The sequence below is a fragment of the Engystomops pustulosus genome, chromosome 6 (assembly GCF_040894005.1).
Source record: "Engystomops pustulosus chromosome 6, aEngPut4.maternal, whole genome shotgun sequence".
Classification (NCBI taxonomy): domain Eukaryota; kingdom Metazoa; phylum Chordata; class Amphibia; order Anura; family Leptodactylidae; genus Engystomops; species Engystomops pustulosus.
In genome coordinates, this window is record NC_092416.1 from 144,818,089 (window position 1) to 144,832,047 (window position 13,959).

The window sequence follows — 13,959 nt, forward strand, 5'->3', positions numbered from 1 at the left end:
TTTCTTGTGATAGGACATCAGTGCTTTTACCCTTTGCCTGGTCTTTGTGGTCCAATTGGCTGATACTATAAGACTTGGTGAGAGGGGGACATTTAATAGATTAGCACCACCAGAAAATGGCCTGATCTTTCTAGAAGCCACATAGAAGACACGTGGTCTGTTCTTCTTAATAGTCTATCCTCCCACACATCCTATTTCCCCATATTAAATTAAGAATTTTCATAAATTCTTGGATAATTATGTATTTTCTTGCCTTATGTTTGTCAGCAATGTTAAAGGAAACCTACCACTTGTAGTGGCAGGTTTCCGATGGCAATACCGGGCACCAGCTCAGGGTGAGCTGGTGCCGGAGCTTATTTTAGTTCGTGTTTTAAACCGCGGTATCGCGGTTTAAAACACTTTTTAAACGTTATAGCCGGCGCAGGCAGGTACGCGCTCGGCGCTTACCGTGCACGCGGCTCTCATTCACTTCCTATGTAGCCGCGTGCACGGTAAGCGCCGAGCGCGTACCTGCCTGCGCCGGCTATAAAGTTTAAAAAGTGTTTTAAACCGCGATACCGCGGTTTAAAACACTAACTAAAATAAGCTCCGGCACCAGCTCACCCTGAGCTGGTGCCCGGTATTGCCATCGGAAACCTGCCACTACAAGTGGTAGGTTTCCTTTAAGACACTTAGCAGGATGGATGAAGGCTATATGCAATATAGTAATGCTATATGTTTAGTACCATCTAAAGTGTGGACAAGGCACTTGTTAGGTTTGGTGATTTTATTAACTGGTATTAATAAAAAGTAATAGTCCAGTGTGTGTACCTAAGTACCCTTCCTCCATGTAGTTTGTGTTTGTCCTTCTCTCTCTGCTGGTGTGGGAGACCGGTAGCTGCTCCGACTCAGTACTTACTACAGCTCAGCTTCTGTCTGTCTTTTTAGTAAGATGGAATGCAACGAATATTTTAAAGCGAAAAGCAAAGGTGATAAGAGCCATTAAGTACCGTGTATACTCGAGTATAAGCTGGCCTAGCTAATTTTACCACAAATAACTGGGAAACCTTTTGACATGAGTATAAGCCCAGGGTGGGAAATGGATTGGTCAGCCTCCGCTCAGTATATAGCTAGCCAGTCCCCCAGTATATAGCTAGCCAGTCCCCTGTCTTCAGTATATAGACAGCCAGCCCATGCCCCTAGTATGTAGCCTGCCAACTGATGCCCCCCAGTATATAGCCAGCCCATGCTCCCCAGTATATAGCCAGCCAGCCCATATACTCAGTATATAGCCAGCCAGCCAATAACCCCCAGTATATGGCCAGCCTATACCCCTCAGTATATAGCAAGCCTTCTGCTCCCATTATATAGCCAGCCCATGCCGACTTATATGGCCAGCACATAAAAAATAAACTCAATACTCACCTTTGGGATGCCCCCCACAGGTCCTCTTCTTGCTTCCAGGTCCTTGACATCATAGTGTGTGTGAGGCCAGCGCGCAAGGACTTGCAGCTGGAGGCAAGAAGAGGAAGCAAGAAGAAGACTTGCAGGGGGCATCGGAAAGGTAAGTATTGAGTATATACAGTAAGAAAAAAGACATATTCTTTGTTAAGATATTTTAGAAAGTTTCTTATATTTTTCTGTACTAAAGTTACTGGCATTTTATCAATTTATTTCTTCAAAACCAACAAAATAAAATGTTTATATAAGATAAATTACAAATATATAAAACATGAACCACTTTTTATGATCTTGAACAAGCAGTTACATCTTTCCCACCGTTATAATTCATTGTGTAATTTTTATTACTTTTACTTTTGCTTTGCATTTGTTTCTCATTCAGAAATATCGGTTTCTTAGTGAAATAGAGAAAACATACACCTCAAAACCAAAAAACTACAATGAATGCTGGAACAAATCGACTAGTAATGTGGAGGATTGCTCACGACTAATGTTTTAGTTGTTTTAGTCATATTTCCTTTAACCTTATATGTTACCTTTTGATGACACAATCGTTCACCTGTTCACCGTGTAGGCTAAAAATTCTGCTGCCCTGAACTTCACTTTAAGGTGACCCCCAACCCCCCAAAAAATTATATAGCAGTATATAGTTTAAACCCCTATTTATTGTCAGTAGATCATGTCCTTAAATTGAGATAATAAAACAGCTAGAACTTTTTGTAGTGATTATTGTTATTGTAATGATTTTTTTTTTTTTTACAAATAGGCTGTTATTTTCTTAAACTAATTCTTTTAACAATATGGACCTTTGAAAGAAGTTAATTGGGGGGGGGGGGATTTATCATTACAATTTGTCTTTGACTTGGTCATCTATGTTCAATTCCATTTTTGTTTTATCTGAATTCATCAGATATCTGAGTCTATGTATGTTCATTATCTGAGTCTATGTATGTTGTTGTATTTGTTTGGTTTATTTTTTTGGTTTGTCTCATAATATTGTTTTTCAATCAATTTTTATTAGGAATACAATACTATAACATCTCATAATATTGTTTTTGTTTGCGTTTGTTGTAAAATTTATTTTTTTGGCACACTTTTCCCATGATGTCTTGATAAATTTGGTATTGGTTTTACCCCTGTTTCTGCACCAGGGGGTGACTGGAGTCATTTTGCGCCAAAACTTGCAGCAAAACGTAAATTTACCTTTTGGAAGTAAAATGTAGATGATAGATGCCTTTCATGAATTATGAACATTTTACTCTGGGGCTTTTTGGGGCACATAATTAGTTACAAATAACACAGTTCCTTTTAAAACATAGTAAAATTAAATATAATAATATAATACTACCGTATATACTCGAATATAAGCCGACCCAAGTATAAGCCAAGGCCCCTAATTTTACCACAAAACCCAGGTAAAACCTATATTTTTTTACTCGAGTATAAGCCGAGTGTGGGTTTTCAGCACATTTTTTTGTGCTGAAAAACTAGGCTTATACTCAAGTATATAAGGTATATACATCTATATATGAAAATGATCAAACAATATTTTTGGGGTCTATTATTTCTTTACTTTATTTCTTTACTTTAGGACTACTTATAGTGTTTGACGTTGAGGTGGTCAGCCTGTTTGATAAATTGTCTTTGTGTAAATTGTTAAACGCCCTTAAAGGGACTGGCTAGGCTGGCAACATTTGAAAACGATATTCCTCGGAATATTTCTTCCTGATTCTAGATTTTTCACATACAGTTTGAACCTGGAGTGAAACTACACTCTGCTGCCTGAGGCGAACTATAAAACGGCACACCCCTCCTTCCTGTCCAAAATTAATATATCATGTTATTTGTTTTAGTATGTTGGTTCCCCATGTAGTGTCTCACACCCATGCTGACATCGGGTGTGAAGAGACAGTGGGGCACATTTACTAAAAATAGTGCAAACTCTACTGTGTGCCTGTGTAGTGTTCAGAGGCCCCGTTCTTCATGAATCTGGCGCTCCCTGCACTTCCCCAACCTTTTGTTGGTGCACATTTAACATGGGGCGTGCGGCACGCCTTTGTCGGACTTTGCATGTTAGATATGGCGCATGGTCTGACTGTGCGCCAGAACACCAATTTCAGAGATGAAATTTGTGTTGCATAAAGAATAGTGCAGCAGCGACACAAAAGGTTGCGTGCGACACATATGTGGCGCTAACACTTCTTAAATACATGTGCAAGCAGTTTGCACATAAAAGAACGTGCAAACAGAAAAGACGCAAGGTCCATAGTAAATGTGCACCAATATTTTTAGTTGTCAATTCTTGCTTTGTAGCATGTGACTGCGTACATGATCCTTCCCACCACCTTATTAAGTGATGCTGCCTGAGGGGAAAGGCTCAACTTGCATGGTGTACCCTTGGTTTGGCTTGTTTCAGCAATTCGCCCTATTCACATGTGATCTCTTACACATTGAAAAGAGGCAATCATAGGGAACAATAATTGGTTCAATAATGGTGCCATGTAAAGGGACACTAAGCAAACCAAATATTTGTGCCAATTCCTCTTCTAGCCCAAAATGTTAGGTGGAAATACTTATAATAATTTATAATAATTTATAATGAAGAATTATTATTATTATTATTATTATACTGTTATTATTATGTTTCACTTGTAATAGGCAGTAGGTTTATACTGTATGTAGTGTCTTATTGATTTGTTTTATCCTCATATTTGGCAGAATATCCTGACTGCCAAATACTGTGGTAGGAAATTTGCCAGCAGGAATGAGATATGTACCAGTGGGAATCAAATAATGTAATCTGTACTGAGAAGAATCAATCAATATAAAAGACATGCAAATTGAAATCATACAGGAGGGACTTTGTTACTTCCCTGTTATGAGATATTGCATGAAGAAGAAGGCTTGGGAAGCAGATCCTGTGTTTGTTATTGCAAAATATGTAAATATAAATGCGAGGAAAATGTACCCAATGGGGCCTGTAGAGATCTAATCACACTTATACAGTAGGTTTTATTTTGTAAAAAAAAAAATTGTAAAAATTATCTATGTCTGAATTTACCCTTATACCTCAGGTTCCAGTTATATGAATCTACTAATAGTAAAAGTAAAGTAAAATAAGATAATGTAACCATGGCCAGATTAAGGGTGGTAGGGGCCCTTCCTTGTTTATTAAATAAAGTATATTTTGCTCCCGGGAAATCATAATGTTTCTCAGGGGGTGGGCCTCGACCCGATCACAAATGAATTTTCATTGAAACGCATGAGATTGGTAACCAGCATTCAGTGTTCTATATTGTTTAAATTCATTTGTCTGGATACGCGATATGCCATTGGTCCAGGGCCTGCCAGCCTCACAAATTTCCCTTTTTACTGATTAGTCCTATTGATACATTTTTCAGATTTTATTTCCTTATTGTCATTTTTTTATTTCCTGCCCATGATTATGGCGGCTGCCATCTTGCCTGAGCTTTGTACCAGCATTTAGTGATGTGCTTTATAGCAGCCTCATAGATGCTGTAGCCAGACTGTAGCTGACTTATTGAGGTCTAGAAAGTGTTTTCTATACCTGTTCTGTGCATATACTGTAGGTAGTAGATCATCTATATTATAATCAGTTGTCAATTATGGGTCAGTGGAGTACTTTCCTTTCTGTCCCATCTGCGGTGCAGGGCTACCGGCACATAACTGAGCAAAGTGCAGAGGTTGGGAGTCATTGCATCATAGAGAAATATGATGCAAGGAGTCCCTGTCCACCAAGTGAAAAGCATCAACATCACTATAACAAGTGTAACAATTCAGCATTGGTGTTCAGCTGGCAGTGAAGGACTCCTTGCATCATATATCACTATGATATAAGGACTCCCTTTCCCTGCCCTGTGCTTGGTCCATGGAATCTGTCCTTTTTTCCACAGACAGAATATGTTTGTGTGCAGGGGACTTAAATGAGGAAATTGCTGCAAATAAAATCCCTACAGAATTATAAATTTGACTCAGTAGCCAGAGGGAAAATGACATTTCATTTAGTATGGAGAGTGGAATGAAAGATTTTTTTACGAAATATGTTTAATATAAAAAAAAAACAACATGTATAATTTTTTTATTGACACATTCATAAAAAATAGGTTATACTTATTATTACTGTAAAAGGTAAAACACACTGTATGAATACAGAATTGCAATGGCAAAAGTACATGGTTATTTTCCCTCTGGAATAGAAAAGAAGAAAAAATAAAATAAAAAATAGAAAAAAAGAACTGTTCATATGTTCTGGAATATAATGCCTCAACACTATACAGTACAGGCAGTCCCCGGGTTACATACAAGATAGGTTCTGGTTTGTCCTTAAGTTGAATTTGTATGTAAGTCGGAACTGTATATTTTATAATTGTAGTCCCAGCCAGAACTTTTTTGGTCTCTGTGACAATTGGATTTTAAAAATGTTGGATTGTCATAATAATCAGGAATAACAGTAAAGAATCATTACAGACACCCTTAATAAATGTTATAGCTGTTTATTGTAGCCTGGAGGTAAAGTACAGTAAATTCCCAATATGCAGAGGTCCGTTTGTAACTAGGGGTCGTCTGTAAGTTGGGTGTTAAGTAGGGGACTGTCTGTATTTAAAAAAGTAGAAAAACACACTAATAAACTATGATTACAACTATTACCTGTTTGCTCAGCATCTCTTCTGCTCGCTGATAGTATCTAAAGGCCTTGCTTTCCTCTTATTCACTATGATGAGGTTTTCTTATGGTTACGGAGCAGTAAAAATAGATCCGGGCTTTGGTATTAATTTTATTATTTCTTTCCTGCATAGTAACGCATGTAGCCAATTCATCTTATCTCTCTGAACGATCTACGTACTCTTACAAGGAGATAGTCATCTCTACCACAGCACTGAGCTGAAGACCACACAGGGAGGCTGCTATATCTGTAGGACAATTATAGACGCCATGTCACCGGGCACTATACTTATACATGACTCATTTATTCCAATAAACAGGACTATACTATACTATACTATACTTGGTGCACCTTTATAGGTTTCTTTATGCATGAAGCGATATGCACTCCTTGCACTTTGTATCTTGGGTCTAGTGGGTAACAGGGGTTCCAGAATAAAAAAAAATCAACTTTTAAAATTATGCAAATGAGACAGTGTTACCAGAGCCCCTCCTCACTGCAGCTCAACTGGCTGCTGCACTGTGCAGGAGCAGTTTCTACCTTCTACTGTGTGCTGAAACTTCCTCAGCTGCCATGAGATGACAGCAGGCAGAGGGAGGGGGAAGTGCTGCAGGGGGAGACAGTGTAACTGCCTGTGAAGCTAGATCATGCAGGGGCTTTGGTAACAACCCCTGAGCCCTTCTGCTTCATTAGCAGAATCTTAAAAGTTGATTTTAGAAGGAAGGAGGCAGCAGATGTCAAATATAAGACGATTACAATTAGTAAGTGTCCCTGGTTTATCCAGGCTTAATTTTGATGGTAAATTTCTCTTAAATTGTCCAGAGGTAAAGAATTTGTAACATGTACAATGTGGTCATGTAGACATTTCTATTGTCAAATCATCTTTTTTGTCTATGTCTTCTATCAATTTTGCGTTTATATGTGTTACTTTTGAAGTTTCGGTCGGTGAGCCAGCGCCTTGTTGTTCTGTGATGTTCTATAAATTAAAGAAAAAAACAAATAAAGAAAAATCCACTAGTTTCATAGTTTGAACACAAGAGTATCATTCATGTGGATCAGCCATTGTGAATTTACATGAGCAGACTAGTAGATCTTAGAAAAATCCCATCATTAGGCTACAAGTACATGAACATAGAAATTGCCCATGGATTTCCATTGTTTCAGTGGCTAGCACATGTCCCCATGTATTTTTATGAGCTCATGCACACGGCTGTGGTTTCCATGGCCCTGTGTATGAGCGGAGTTCCTGAACAGGGGTGCACCAGTAATGAGGCAAGTAGAACCTCTCGCCTCAGGCAGCATCAGGGGTGCAGTCACCTGCTACAAAGCAGGTCCTGACAGGCCTCTTCACACCCAATGTCAATAGTGTAAAAAATCTGCATGGAGTATCCACCTACTAGAAAACAAAACTGATGTATTTCTACTGCATCTGGGATATTAGAGTGCCATTCACCCCTGTGCCTGAGCCCCAAATGATAGAGCAGGCCCTATACCTGCCTATGATGGCTACACAGGCACTATTGGACCTGACATGCCAATGACGGGATGCAAACAGGGGACCACAGTCCCTTATTTAAAGCCCAAGCACAGAACACTGAGCTACACTGAGAGTAAAATCTGTCATTTTTTTGCAGTGGAAAACTCTCCCAAATCACCTTGTGGACATTCTGCAGCTTTTTCACTATGTGTGGCCATAACCCACAGTCACAGTAGCTTTTCCTTCGACTGTGCAGGTGCCGTAGTGACTGGTTTCCTGTGCTTGATGTCTATTTCTGGTAATTCCTGGTTAACACTTAGGATGCAGAACTTCAAGTTCAAGTAAATGCACCGTGTCTGAGTGCTGCCTGCCCTGCTAAGAAATGCAGACGATCATAGTTACATTTTTGGGTGAATTCACATATTGCAATAAATCAGTTCCAGAATTCTATATTCATTCATAGTAGGTTCATTACAGGAAAACCCAAAGTGTTTGCTCAGGCTATTCAAACCAATCCTTAGACCACCTAAAAAGGTTCCCTGGCAGGATTGGTGTTAGGGGGTGGAAAACCCAGGGCCCCTGCAGGTGGACTTTTGTGGGCAGCGGATATATTGCTCTTTTAATACCCCTTGGTTGAATGCCCAGTGAAGATACTTACCTTATATACTCGAGTATAAGCCTAGTTTTTCAGCACAAAAAAATGTGCTGAAAAACCCAAACTCGGCTTATACTCGAGTCAAAAAAATAAATAAATCAAAACTCGCCTTTCTGGCGGCACCTGTAGATCTTCTGTGCGATCCATCCGGTATTGTTGTGCTGCACGACAGGGAAGGGGGGGGGGCTATATACACTGGGGCAGGGGCTGGCAGGCTATATACACTGGGGTAGGGGCTGGCTGGCTATATACACTGGGGCAGGGGGTGGCTGGCTATATACACTGGGGCAGGGGCTGGCTGGCTACATACTGGAGAGGCTGTGACCAATGCATTTCCCACCCTCGGCTTATACTCGAGTCAATAGGTTTTCCCAGTTTTTTGTGGTAAAATTAGGGGTCTCGGCTTATACTCGGGTCGGCTTATACTCGAGTATATACGGTATCATTTATTTCCTGTCTATATCATCTATCATATATCTGTCTAGTTACCGTATCTATCTCCTATAACTTGTCCTATTTCCTATCTATATATATGTCTATGTAACCATTTATCTATCTAGCTTTTTGTCTATCAATTTATCTACCAATCTTCTTTCTACCTATATCTATCTAGCTTTTTGTCTATCTATTTATTTATATATCTTCTATGTATTATATCTGTCTCCTATATATTCTCTATCCATCAATCTCTTCTACAGTATCTGTCTCTCATATCTATGTATCATCTATCTATCTATCTATCTATCTATCTATCTATCTATCTATCTATCTATCTATCTATCTATCTATCTATCTATAATCTACCTTATATTTCTGCACTTATAAATCTATCTATAAATCTAGATCATCTATCATATTTATCTTCTATCATCCATCTGCCTGTCTAGCTGTTTATCTTCTATCATCCATATAAAATTCTACATTTTACATTTTCATTGACAGACACTTTATTATACTTGTCTGTCACTTAGTGGACTGGACTATCCAGTAGAGGCAGCGCACAGAAAATGGGATGGGATATCTTAGAAGATAAGTTACAAGCTGATACAATGGTTATCAGGGATGATGCACATCAAGTGCAGTGTAAATAGGGGTTTATAGTACAATAGATAGTTTTTTATTTTTCACATTTACTAGTTCTATGAGAAATCTCCTACACAACTTTGAGTATTCAAAGTATTTAAGGGGATTTTCCAATTGTATGTAAATAAAGATTACTCATAGGATAATGAAACGTTATGCAACTTTCTGTTTCAATTCTTCTCCATTTACAACATCTCTGCTAATTGTGAGTAGCAAATATATCAAACGCAATATGAAACCTTGTGCTGTATATCTGTGTACCATCAGTAGCCCCAGCAGACGCCACTACTGTTGTCATTTGTTACAATGTATCGGTGCAAATGAAATGTGTCGGTCAGTGTGTCCAGGCCGTTTAGTTTAGGTCACAATGGATTGTCTAATGTACACAGTTGTAGTAAATCTTTCATTAGGTCTGAATTATGAAGACAATCCAGCTCCAGTCTCTTAATAATTGTGATGCATCATCTGGTAAATATTTCAGCTATAACTTGCGCCAGTTTTATTATACAATTTTTAGCAGGGCACAGCAGTTTTATAATGAGTCAGTCCCAAAGGATCAGTGTGAAAAATATGCTTAAAGTGATATTTTTTACAGTGTTTATAGCAATGGACAGATATCACTTAAAAATATATTGGGGCTTATTTACTAAGGGTCCCGCGGCCGCATTTTCGCCGAATTTTCCGACGTTTTCGGGGATCACGCTGCTGGGACAGGTATTTAGAAGCGGATTGTGTCGCAAGACATACACTTACATGCACCAGGAAGAAGGTGAACTCCGGCGGACCTGAGCGGGGAAGCGTCACATGCAGGAAATCGGGCGCACGATCTTAATGAACCGTCGGATCGTCCATGATCGTCGGACAATGCACAATGGGGATCGCAACAGGACTGGGTAAGTAAATGTGCCCAATTTTGTGTTGCTTTTTATAGCATTTTTTTTGTTGCATCTAAGTGGGGGCATGTATCCCCACCTACATTTGTCACAACATTCTCTATACCACCTTGTCCTGGAGAAGAATGTGTCTGCTTAATGATGAGGCCTGACCCTGCCTCAGCGTAAGCCTAGTGCCAAGGTACACCAGCGGGTGTGTGGGGGGAGAGGGGGCGGGGGTTGGGGAGACCATTTTATCCCATGGGGGATGGATGCAACTGCAGAGTGGACACTCAGTGGAGATTCCCAGTGATGTCATTGTACACCATGATCGGTAGCAGGCAATCACTGGCTACTGCTAATGTTCACTGGATGTGAATCCAAATGACAAAATTTAAATCATTAAATCTAAAATGTCCCATCTTATAAAAATCCCTATTTCAAGGAAATATGGTACATTATGTTTTTCATGTCCATTACCTTCTTTTAATGGCATTAAAACTGGTTTTACCAGTTGATCTGGAGGCCAAAAATGTCCCAAACTTTATAAATCAATTAAATATAGTGTACCCTCCTTCTATACTGAAAATGTATTATTTGAATACAGTAGGATATCATCCCAAATATAATATATGTAAATATAAGCAAACCACAGTGTACAGTGTATAAAAAGGATATAGTAGAGATGGAACGGGTGCAGAGGAGAGCAACCAGGATTATTAGGGGAATGGGGGAACTAGAATACACTGACAGATTAAAAAATTTGGGATTATTCAGTTTAGGAAAAAGACGACTGAGGGGAGACCTCATTACAATGTACAAATACCTGAACGGACAGTACAAGGATCTCTCCAAAGATCTTTTTATACCTCGGCCTGTGACCAGGACAAGGGGGCATCCTCTGCGCCTAGAGGAGAGGCGATTCTACCATCACCATAGACAAAGGTTCTTTACTGTAAGAGCAGTGAGATTAGGGAACTCTCTGCCGCAGGAGGTTGTTATGGCGGACTCTATGTACATGTTCAAGAGAGGCCTGGATACCGTTCTGGAGAGAAAAAATATCACGGGTTACGGGGATAAAACATTTATTTAATTCTTAAAGGTTGGACTTGATGGACTTGCGTCTCCTTCCAGCCTTATATACTATGATACTATAATACTATGATACATGATCGCAGCTAATCCCATAGGAAACTATAAATTTATGTTTCAGCCTAGAGCGTTCACATGAAGATGCAGCAACATTTGTGAAATAAAAATGCCTTAGTCTATGTAAAATATTAACTGTGAACATTGCCAGTAGCAATACATATATAAAATATACATAAATAAATCCTAATATGTTATAAATTCTCTTAGGCCAGGGACACCCTGGGCGAGTGAAGATGCCAAATAAACCCTACTGGCTACCCCCCCTCCCCCAATGTTTAATTTTGCACTATAGTAGATTAGATTGCAGCACAATCATATGCTTCATATCCGAGACCAACAGCATCTGCCTAGGATGTTACAGCAAAATTCCAAGGTTGAAATCTGATGAGTGTGACAAAGGGCTTCCGTGATAAGAAAAATGTTGGTATTTTTACAGCAAACAGAGGTGAAATGAGGCTTCTGACCAGCACTAGTGCCAGCATTCAGCTTACCAGAGCAAGTGCCGGGGCCCACAACTGCTGTGGGTGACCATTTGGGGCGGTGGGGGATGTCCCGGGATTTCAACCTCATTGGTGTACAGAATGGAATTACAAGGGGGGGGGGCAAAGAAATTTTCACACTGAGGCATTGTCATCCAGCGACCTACTTAAACCTGAAGCCGACCCTGTTTCTGAATCTACACTCACCGGCCACTTTATTAGGTACACCTGTCCAACTGCTCATTAACACTTAATTTCTAATCAGCCAATCACATGGCGGCAACTCAGTGCATTTAGGCATGTAGACATGGTCAAGACAATCTCCTGCAGTTCAAACCGAGCATCAGTATGGGGAAGAAAGGTGATTTGAGTGCCTTTGAACGTGGCATGGTTGTTGGTGCCAGAAGGACTGGTCTGATTATTTCAGAAACTGCTGATCTACTGGGATTTTCACGCACAACCATCTCTAGGGTTTACAGAGAATGGTCCGAAAACGAAAAAACATCCAGTGAGCGGCAGTTCTGTGGGCGGAAATGCCTTGTTGATGCCAGAGGTCAGAGGAGAATGGGCAGACTGGTTCGAGCTGATAGAAAGGCAACAGTGACTCAAATCGCCACCCGTTACAACCAAGGTAGGCAGAAGAGCATCTCTGAATGCACGGAACGTCGAACTTTGAGGCAGATGGGCTACAGCAGCAGAAGACCACACCGGGTGCCACTCCTTTCAGCTAAGAACAGGAAACTGAGGCTACAATTTGCACAAGCTCATCGAAATTGGACAGTAGAAGATTGGAAAAACGTTGCCTGGTCTGATGAGTCTCGATTTCTACTGCGACATTCGGATGGTAGGGTCAGAATTTGGCGTCAACAACATGAAAGCATGGATCCATCCTGCCTTGTATCAACGGTTCAGGCTGGTGGTGGTGGTGTCATGGTGTGGGGAATATTTTCTTGTCACTCTTTGGGCCCCTTGGGCCAATTGAGCATCGTTGCAACGCCACAGCCTACCTGAGTATTGTTGCTGACCATGTCCATCCCTTTATGACCACAATGTACCCAACATCTGATGGCTACTTTCAGCAGGATAATGCGCCATGTCATAAAGCTGGAATCATCTCAGACTGGTTTCTTGAACATGACATTGAGGTCACTGTACTCAAATGGCCTCCACAGTCACCAGATCTCAATCCAATAGAACATCTTTGGGATGTGGTGGAACGGGAGATTCGCATCATGGATGTGCAGCCGACAAATCTGCGGCAACTGTGTGATTCCATCATGTCAATATGGACCAAAATCTCTGAGGAATGCTTCCAGCACCTTGCTGAATCTATGCCACGGAGAATTGAGGCAGTTCTGAAGGCAAAAGGGGGTCCAACCCATTACTAGCATGGTGTACCTAAGAAAGTGGCCGGTGAGTGTATCTATCTATCTATCTAGAAAAATTAAAACAATTCAGCTGCACCAGTTAAGAAAAAATCGGGTGCTCAACCTTCAGGTTTGTTAAATCCTTTCACATATAAAAGCCAAGCCAGCCAGGCTTGAGAAAGGCTCCAGATATGGGAGCTGAAACATAGCACTTTTGGAATAAAAGAATTTCTTTTTCACAAGAACTTGGAGTGCCACCATTTTTTGATTTTTACCTATCTATTTATCATCTATCTATCTGTTTATCATCTATCTATCTATATCCAAAAAATAGGCAGCACTCGGTGGTTCAGAGGTGAAGTTTATTCCATAGTAGCTGCTACTATGATTGAAACCACCGAGTGCTACCTATTTTTTGGATATACTTATGAGATCCTTTGCCACTGATCATACGTCTCTGTACCATATGAAACTTTGCTGTTGTAGTGCTGCTAGGGACTTTCTCATTTTTTATCTATCTATCTATCTATCTATCTATCTATCTATCTATCTATCTATCTATCTATCTATCTAAACATTAATCAAGTTCACAGCTGCACCACTTTAGGAAGCTTAGTTTGCGTACTCGCCCTTCTCAGTGGTTTGACTCTCCACCTCTTCATACATAAAAGTAAAAAATAGGCTACATACCACAATATAAAAAAGAGTTGGTACTTTATTCACCCAAGTGAATATTCACTTCATATTGTC

The 13,959-nt window shown here is 40.0% G+C and overlaps 1 protein-coding gene across 2 annotated transcripts in view; it reads left to right on the forward strand.

The window, feature by feature from the left end:
* The window catches only part of TBKBP1 (TBK1 binding protein 1), a 65,056-nt gene that overhangs the window by 36,465 nt on the left and 14,632 nt on the right, over positions 1-13,959 (forward strand). The window lies entirely within an intron of this gene.